Source organism: Pyrus communis, chromosome 8, assembly GCF_963583255.1.
Source record: "Pyrus communis chromosome 8, drPyrComm1.1, whole genome shotgun sequence".
NCBI classification, from domain to species: Eukaryota; Viridiplantae; Streptophyta; class Magnoliopsida; order Rosales; family Rosaceae; genus Pyrus; species Pyrus communis.
The window spans coordinates 10,487,125-10,495,616 of NC_084810.1; positions in this window are offsets into that span (position 1 = coordinate 10,487,125).

Genomic DNA, 8,492 nt, shown 5'->3' on the forward strand with positions numbered 1-8,492 from the left:
TAATATATTTTGAATCGTCTAACATTTCTCTAACTTCCATTAATTATATTCATATTAATTGAGAGGTAAATTATTGTATATACATTATTTTGAATCAAACAATAGGTAAATTATTCTTGTAAAAATTATATTGTAGATACATTACTTTGGTAAAAAAAAAAAAAAAAAAAAAAACAATAGGTAAAATAAAATTCATAAACAAAAGCAGTAGATACATTATATTTGTAAAAATTATATTGTAGATACATTATTTTGGTAAAAAGAAATTAAAAAAAACAATAGGTAAATTAAAATTCACAAACAAAAAGTAGTGGATACATTATTTTTAATCAAACTACATTCCCTTATTTTGTGGATTTTTGTGGATGATTCCATATGTGGACACATTTTATTACTAATACATATGTGCACATATTTACCCATATTGTTATTTAAAATATAAGTAAATTAATTTTGAATCAAATAGCATTCCTTTAAATATTTTGCATATAATTTACATAAATTGAGAAAATTTTATCATTGATACATATGTTTAAATAATTTACCTATATGTTTTTTTTCTTTTTAGGGGGACAATTGGTGGCAAGTCATGGTTATCTACCTCTTCTGGGGACCAAGAAGACTCACAGAGACATTTTAGCCTCCTCCTGGCCACAAGTCTAGCTACCACACCAGCAGCGAATTTCGAACCCAAGACCACCAATTTGTAGTGCCCTTTCAGATTTTCATTTTGTAAGTGATAAACAATTACAAGTCTTAAGAAAAGTATAGCATTAATGTTTCTTTTATTTTTATTTGGCTTTTTAGCCAAAATGGTCCCTGAGAATTGCATAACTCATCACTTTGGTCCCTGAAATTTGAAATCAATAGAAGTAGTTCCTAAGTTTGTCCACCATCAATCATTTTGGTCATTCCATGAAAAATTATGTTAAATAAGGAGCAAAATAACAAAAATACCCACAATTTAATGAACAATGGACCAAATGATTTGACAAAAATTGAGGGTATTTTTATCATACTAGCCTTATTTAATGAAGATTTTTCATGGAAATACCACATTGATTGATGGTGGACAAACTCAAAGACTACTTCTATTGATTTCAAATCTCAGGAACCAAAGTGATGAGTTATACAAATCTCAGGGACCATTTTGGCTAAAAAGCCTTTTTATTTTTGATAGAAGCATCAATCTCTAATTTGTTATACTATGCAATAAATCTAAACATTAATGCATTTTTTAGAATCATTAACCTTTCCCTCCAAATCTGCACAATTACCGTTAAAATCGTAATTAGGGGTATTTTAGTCATCCAAAAAATGCAAAATGTGTGAAGTCAAACCCAATTAATGAATTTGATTATGTGGAGCCTAGTCACTAGATTTTATTCAGATAAAAATACTATGTCGTGTTTTATGTAAAATTTATTCAGGGGCTAAAGTCATATTTTCTGTAAAATTTATCTCCAATCATGCTGTTTATTCTTAAATTAAATTTTAAATAAAACCAATGTAAAATGGACCTCACAAACTTTCTTTTTAAATGCAAGAACACTTAATGAATTTTCTTTAATCATAAAGACAAGGTGCGGAGACAGCATCGTATTTAAGTGAATGTTTGGTGGCATCAACAAATGATTTTTCACATAGTTATCGGTTCTATGAGGAAACAATTGTCGGTGCCACCAAACTTCAGTTCAAATATGATGTTATCACTGCACCCAAGCTTCAACGTATTAACGATATTGCCACAGCTCCTTTGTATTTATCTTTATTGTGGAACCATGATTTTTCAAGGCTGGAGTACTGTAGATCGGAATATGAACACCTCAGAAGTCCCATCATGGACTCAACAACTTCCACAAAGTTCCACAGGCGGATCAGCTGTGCGACCATCATTCTGTTCCAGAGCAGTTGGCGAAGTCTGACAACTTTGTTGAGATTGACCATGCTTATTCCATAAGACACAGAAACATAATCCAGTAAAGAACCAATCAGTTTCCTATATTCTTGGAATTCCTTAAATTTAGGGATTGGTGTGCATCACAAATAATCCAACTCCTAAGACCAACTCCAATTGTGGATTAAAACTCAAAATTAAGTTTTAAACTCGTCCAAATCTTCAATCATTGAGCTAAAAAAAGGTTTTGAGTGAAAGCTTATTTTTGGGGCTAACGTCAGCCATTGTGGAAGGGCTAAATACTATTTTTTTGTCAGATTGCCCACATGGTAACCAGCAATCCATATTCAACTTAAAAAAAAAAAAAAAAATTCAAATTTACAAATACATTAAATTCAACAGTTGAGATAGAATATGAGCAAATCTAATGGTAAAAAAAACGATCTTACAACCCAAAATTAAATTCAATAGCTAAAACAATTAAAAAATATATTTAGATCAAAATTCACCCAAATTTTTTATAAATATGTATGTATTTGTTCAAACATCCATACAAAATTTACTTTCATCAGATAATTTTTTTTTTTTTTTTGTTCTACCCACCTCTGTATTTGCATTTAAGAATGTGGTAGGTTGTGTGGTTTTCCACCACTCTTGTTTGATTAAATTTTCCCATACTAATACCACAACAAAAACTATCTTTAATTTTTGCTCATTAATTAAATATATTTTGTTTAATTTCTATCATATAGCCTAGGGGGGCTTCCTAATTTAAATTTTTTACTGTGCCACTGTATGCGGTCCTATGAGCACTTTTGCAAGAGGTGGCTATAGCTACTTCATCGCCTTTACTGACAATAAGTCAAGGAGTGTATCTTATGAAAAAAAAAACAAATCTGAAGTCTTTGAAAACTGCAGAGAATTTAAAACCGAGGTGAAATTGCAAACTGGGAAAAATATCAAGATCCTCGTATCAAATCGTAGAGGTGAGTACTTAAGTGCATAAATAGACTACTTGAAAGACTAGAATATTGTCATAATAGACTCCTCTTGGACACCACAACTAAATGCCATTTTTGAAAAAAGAAATTGAACACTTATGGATATGATTCAATCCATGATGAGTTATATTGATATGCCTCTAGCCATGTAGGGTTACATGCCAAACCATGTCCCTTCCTCGAGCATTCCTTAAATTCCTTGTGAATTGTTCAAATGAAGGAATCCAAGCCTTAAGAACATAACAGTGTGGGGCTATACGGCGTACATTAAGACAATGGAATCTAGGAAGGTAGACAATAGGTCTAAGAGATGCCATTTTATTGAATATCCTAAGGAAACTTATGGATACCAATTCTACCATGTTAAGGATCAAAAGGTGATCACAAGTAAGCATGCTCATCTCCTTAAAGAGGACTTCATGATGAATGAAGGAGCAGGAAACAAGGTAGACATTGAAAAGGAAGCAAGAGAGACTCAAGGGGAGACTACAAAGCCTGCACAGTATGTAGAAGAAAACGTGTCTCAATCAGTGGATTTAGAATGGACACATCCTCATCATGTGCTATCTTATAGATCTAAAAGCAAAAAAGCCCCATTGATGACATTAACTTTTAAGTTGAATAGAAGGGTAATTATGCCAAATCGTCTAATACTCTAAGCTATGATTTGGGAATCTTTGGCCAAAACATAAGAATATGACTTAGGAAGTTTGTTCCAAATCATATTCAATTGAATCATATAGAGAAGTATCATATTGGATAGTAGACATAAAACAAACTATCACTCAAATAATGTGGTTAAGAGTATTGTATTAGAGAATGACCGTATTGCATTGTAATTGTAACTAGATAGGTTCTCCAGCCACTTTTACTTAGCTTGGGTAACCTTAACATACTGCTAGGTGTCACTCATGGTTTGTGGAAGCCCTGAAGATTAGCAAACACTAATCTTCATCATAGGAAGTATTGAAATGTAGTTTTAATTCACAATCAATCTTTAAGAGTAACAATCGCCCACTGCATTACTAATTGAAACCTAATGGATCGTACACCGAGTAAGGATGAAAGTGTAGAAATATAAATGAGATGGATAAGCAATTAAATGGTTTAATTGGGAATGGTCAACCTTAATTAATTAGTTAATTAATTATACGAAAGGATCGTATTGGGCTTTCAAGTTAGTTTTAGGTCTCGGGGCCCAAAGGGGTTTTGGTCCACAAGGCCCATATGTTTAAGTTGTATGACAACTAAAACAAAATGGGCAACTAGCCCAATAACTATGGGATGGCCGGCCATAGGGAAAGTGGTAATGGACTTAGCTTAATTGCAAGTTTGCCACTCACATGTGAGGTGGTATAAAGGCAACTTTATAAACATTCTCTCACTAGGGTTTTCTTTAAGGCAAAAGAAGAGAAGCTTTTTCTCCCTTTTTCTTTATAGAGGCCAGCCACTTAGGGGGAAAATAGCTAGCAATCTTTTCTTCCTCTAAGTCATCCATTTCATCTTCACACCTCATCCTTGGTGTGGAGACTTAGAGACACCAAACTTTTGGTGTTCTTGGAGATCCTTTCCTCACATCCTCAAGCAGCAAAGGAGTATCAAAAGGAAGAAAATCACAAGGAAGATCTAAAGAGCTAGGAGGTGACTTGAAGGCCCTCCACTTGGGTGAATCCCTTGTGTAAACAAGGATGAGCTTCAAGGGTAATGAATCTCAAAATCCTTTCTTCTCTTTAATGTAGTTAAAGAGTTTTGTGGTTCACATTCACTAGGCTTTGAAAGTCATGGGTTTTAGAATTGTTTTTGAATGCATGCCTACTTTAAAGTGTTATTAGTTTGCTTATGTGTTCAAATGTTCTCACATGTTCTTAGCTAGGACAAAAAATCATCCTTCAAGTGGTATCAGAGCCTAGGTCTAGTGTATGGTGAATCCTTTTGGGTTTTGTGTTTTTCATGATTTGCGATTTAAATGTTGTAAATGTTACAAGCTTTGTTCTTGCTTTTTGAATATAAATTTTTACTTGAAAATTTAGCATCTCAAATGTTGTAGATGTTGTTCATTTAAGCATGAATATTGGAACTAAAATTTGGTTCCATGTATGTGGGGAAATTCGGTCAAATCCAAAGGGTGGATTTTTTGGTTCATGTTTGTCTTGTTAAAAGTGTTTTAAAGTGACTTTTGGAACCCCCTAAGTACCCTAGGATGTTAAACCCCTTTTGAGTAGTAAAAATTTGAGTTTTATTTTGTGAAAACATTCATGGAGCTCTTATGTGTTTTCATGGATGTTCTTCAATGTTCTTGCCTTGTTCTTGTTGTTCCTACCAAGAACAAAAATGTTTGGTGTTTTGATTCAAAGTTTTTGGTTGTTTACCTAAAGTCATGTTTAGTGATGGTAGGTATGACTTTTTCAATCATAACAAGGTGTGGACACTCATACCTATTTTTTCAACACCATACCTATCACCTTTTCAACCATGCTTTATGATTTTGCTTTTTCAACAAAAACCAACCCCTCCACTCACACTACCAAAACCGGCCACCCCATAATGGGGGTACTTTTGGGGCTTTTATGCAATTACATAAGTTTTGATACTTTTGTGTGTTTGCACTTTGACCCAAAAGTTTATGTTTTTACGTAAAGGCCCAAAATCATTAAAGGACAAATTGTTTTGCTCATTTAATGAAGTTTTTTATAATTGTTGAAATTTTTTGGGTTCTATTTGTAATTACATGAAGTTGTGGACTCTTGTGTTTTTACAAAGTGACCCTAAAAGTTTATGTTTTTGAGATGTGGCCCAATAGTTGTGGTCATTGTTTTTTCGGCCCAAATTATGATGTGAACAAAATGGTTTTATTTCTTTAACGAGAATTGGGTTTTTATTTCATTTAGTTCCATTTAAATCAATTCTATGAATTCGAAACCAATTGTTTAAGTTGCTTTCTTAGTTAATGTGATTGATTAAGAAAAAGGTAATTATGAACCAAAGGCCTCGATAATTGAGCTATGTGATTGGCCACTTTACATTATGAATGTTTGGGTTAAGTAGCTTAGATTTGAATGTAATTTGATTAATTCAAATGTGTTGTAAAAGGGCATAAGTCCTTCAAATGTGTTGTAAAGGGGCATAAGCCCTTCTCTTTATTTCAAGTATTCCTTTTTGTTTAATTGCATGCAAATTGGAATAATTGGTTCCAACGCCCAATAGGAAATAACGGTTTAATTAGATTAAACGCGTAACTAAAATCAACAACTACCTACCTTAGACCCAAGGTCCAACACAAGGCTTGTGTTGGATCAAATCAAACGGTTCATAATCATCCTGAGACCTAAGATGACTATATAGTCCATATGAGGATACAATGCATTCGTTAGTAGTTCCATATAGTATCGCTTGTTTCATCGAAAAAATGGGAGTATTATATACTACTAAATCATATAAACTTGGACCAATAGTTGTAATAGGCCCAAGTTCTTTTAATAAGATTAAAATGAAATTGATGTAGCCCAACACTATTCCCTCAACAAAATGAATATTAAGTTGATAAGCGAGAGATGCTTTTAACATCTCTTCGTATGCCTTCCATCGTGGTAGGAATCCCCACTATTCGTTTTTTGTCCTAACTTGAACCTTGCTTCCAAATTGTGTGATGAAAAAAGTCATTCCTAACTTTAGCTTATCAACTCCTGCTACTTTATTTCCAATATATAGGTTAATGTGTTGTCAAATCTCACAACCCATACCACATGGTGTGCATGGTATGTTCACTAGTTTTGATGCAATCTTATATGTTACTTCAGGTTCATGCAACATAACATAGGGAAAGTACCTATAATGATTTGTTACAGTGGGAGGTGGGTTACATCTGATAATAAAAATGACTATGCAGGTGGTGAAAAGAAACGAGGTGAAGGAACTTGTTGCAATCTCCGAGACCACATGATTCTTCCAATGCCATGCTAATTTTTTATTAAAGTTAATTTTGAGATGTGATCGTTGTGAATTATGTATGTTATTGTTATGGATTATGTTCTAATTTTATGTGTGACCACATAATGATGTCATGGTAGTCTTTCAATATATCAAAGCGTCACTCTAACCTTATATATGTAAACAAGGGTGGAGCCACATGGAGACCAAGGTTAGTCCAGGCCCATCCTAGAATTTTTCTAATATATATCAATTGTGTGCAACTTTAAACAATATTGAGCATTAGGTAAGTTGGTGAATATAGTTTGATAGTTTCAACAAGATATGGTGTGACGTCTAGATTTTGTGTTTGGCTTTCCTTGTTAATCTTCTAATTATGTACCACACATGCTCTTCAGATCTAGTTTCCTTATATGAGACTTTAGGATACTTGGTTCTAAAGGCTGGGCTATGGAAGAACAAAAAGTGCAAATGATGTTGATTCATCATAAGTAAGGTTTGTTCATGCAAATGCATTCCATGCTTATATTTCCAATTCTTTCTGTCTAATCGTTTTGTCTTATCAAAACTTTCCGCTTCTTTCCAGCTTGCTAGGCACACACTTTAATACAACCATATGGTTAAATTGACACATTTTTCCCAAGAGTGAATTTTTCATCTTAGATCTTTCCATATTGGTTTTTCACTTGACACGTGTCCCTTGATCCCCTTTGTCTGAATCTTTCAAGCCTTTAATAAAGAAGGGGCTCTAGGGTTTATTGTCATTGGAGAGAAAGTTTATAATTTTTAGAAGGTTTGTTTTTCTCTCCATCTCAGATCTCTCTAGGAGAATCAATCATTTTCTAGGTAATGTTTTTTATTGAATATTATAAAACTATCTATGAAAATGCTTGCTTAAATCTTATTAAAAGCTCATTTGTTTTTTGCTAGGAAGTTTATATTTTTCTCAAGAGTGTATTTATAGCCTTTAGCTACCTTTTGTATGCTTCATTAGAAACCCTAGCCACAAAACTATGTTCATGCATTAAACTCCCAATCATTGCAAAATAGGGTAGCATTGTCTTCAAGTTTCAAATCTGTTTGTTAACCCATTTTCGATTCACGTCAGTTTCTTCCTTCAATTGTTTGACTAAAGAGACTGACTAGTCATTGAATTTAGATTGCACATTATCATTATTATCATATCATGTATATTTGCATGTGTTGGTCTCGGTGCCACAAGGTGAAGAGTTCAGGATGAGCTGCCACCTCATAAAGACCGAAGGAATCTCATGCAAAGTAAGGTTGTACAAAAACATAGCACGCATGAACTTCCTGCCCAAAAACATAGCACGCATGAACTTCCGTGTCAGATAAATCTGACACATTAATTCCACATTATTCGACAGGAATAAGAGTTAAAAAAAAATATTTAACCCATGTAAAATAATTGTTGCTGTTTTTTTTCTTTGTTTTTTTGTTTAACGTATGTAAAATAATTGTTTAACCCATGAACCAATATTGTCTTTTGGTTGATAAAATTCAATTCATGTAAAATATGCGATAAAGAAACAAAAAGATAATTGTACAATAACAATGTTACCACACAAACTAAAATATAGTCTAATCAATAATTAAAAAGCATACAATAAATAATAAAACTATTCCATATCATCATCTGTTAGCTC